Raw genomic sequence first — 1,284 nt, 5'->3', positions numbered from 1 at the left:
ATTTGAACCAGTGAACTTTTGGTTCATGGGTCGACGCTCAAACTCTGAGCCAATTTGCTGAGCTAACTTAATTTTATAACTGTCTGAACTTTTCTGCTTTTGTTAGGGATACTTTAATGATGTTAATCCAATCCTATCTTCTTCCTTTGATTCATCCACTGTAGCTATAAACACAGACTCTATTCTACTCTGTCATTTTTCATAAGACTTCCCAACCACTCAGGGGTGTACAACAATGTTCAACTGCTATTTATTTAAAACAAAGACATACTGCAGGAGCCCAAATGCACAGAATGGCTGCAGTGGTGCGCTGAGCTGGACAGGCACTATGAATAAAGAGGAACAGTTTGTGATGACAACATTTGCAGTGTTTGTCAACTGGTAACAGGCAAAGAAACACTCTCCTTCTGCCACGTTTGTTTTGAGCTGAATATTGAGAGTACCAATCTAATCTCTTGCACACCATATCAGTAAGGGGCCATAAAGACTGCTTTGAAAAATACCATTTGATTGCAAGCCCGAATTGTCCTTGATCTAAGCTTTCAAAAAGTACTTACAGTGAAGTTGTTAACACCATTTTGAGTAAGAAGATAAACTGGATTGCATACTACACAGAAAAGAAGGATGTGGATTCAGATTCTAAATGTTCTAAAACTCCCAGCATCACCTGTTTCATTTCAGGCATAAGCCAGATAGAAAGTTACTCCCACAGCTTGATTCCCAAGTACCAAAGTACTAAGCAAAGTGGGTGGATGGGAAGTGCGGTGGCCTCTTGGGCTGCACACAAAGAATATCAGAGCAGAGAAAAATAAGACTCTGGGCTTGCTAAGGTACAAGATTCAGGTGCCACTTCATGCCACAAAAGTGTATTGTTGCCTCATAGTCATGACCAGGCACAGAGAAAAGAAGAGACAATCCCTAACCCACAGGCCCAGCATCCACATTACAGCAGAGAGTAAAGCAACTGACTGCAAAGTTCTGAGGGCAAAAACAGTGAGCGCTTGAAGAATTAGTTAACACACCAAGTGCAAGAAAAAGATTCTTGCCCTAGCTTGTTTTGCTCAGTGGATAGAGTGTCAGCCTGTGGACTGAAGGATCCCGGGTTCGATTCCAGTCAAGGGCACATGCCCAGGTTATGGGATGAATTCTTAGTAGGGAGTATGCAAGAGGCAGTCGATCAATGATTCTCTCTCATCATTGATGTTTGTATCTTTCTCTCCCTTTCCCTTCCTCTCTGAAATCAATTAAAAAAATTTTTTTTAAAGAAAAAGATTATTTGGCCTC

At 41.1% G+C, this 1,284-nt stretch overlaps 1 pseudogene; it reads left to right on the top strand.

Annotated features, from left to right (window-relative positions):
- Nucleotides 1-328: 328 nt before the first annotated feature.
- Nucleotides 329-959, top strand: LOC102257188 (annotated as a pseudogene).
- Nucleotides 960-1,284: the final 325 nt, after the last annotated feature.

The sequence above is a fragment of the Myotis brandtii genome, unplaced genomic scaffold, assembly GCF_000412655.1.
Source record: "Myotis brandtii unplaced genomic scaffold, ASM41265v1 scaffold194, whole genome shotgun sequence".
Lineage (NCBI taxonomy): Eukaryota > Metazoa > Chordata > Mammalia > Chiroptera > Vespertilionidae > Myotis > Myotis brandtii.
The sequence above is the reverse complement of the archived record's forward strand: the minus strand, read 5'-3'. Positions and strand labels throughout refer to the sequence as shown.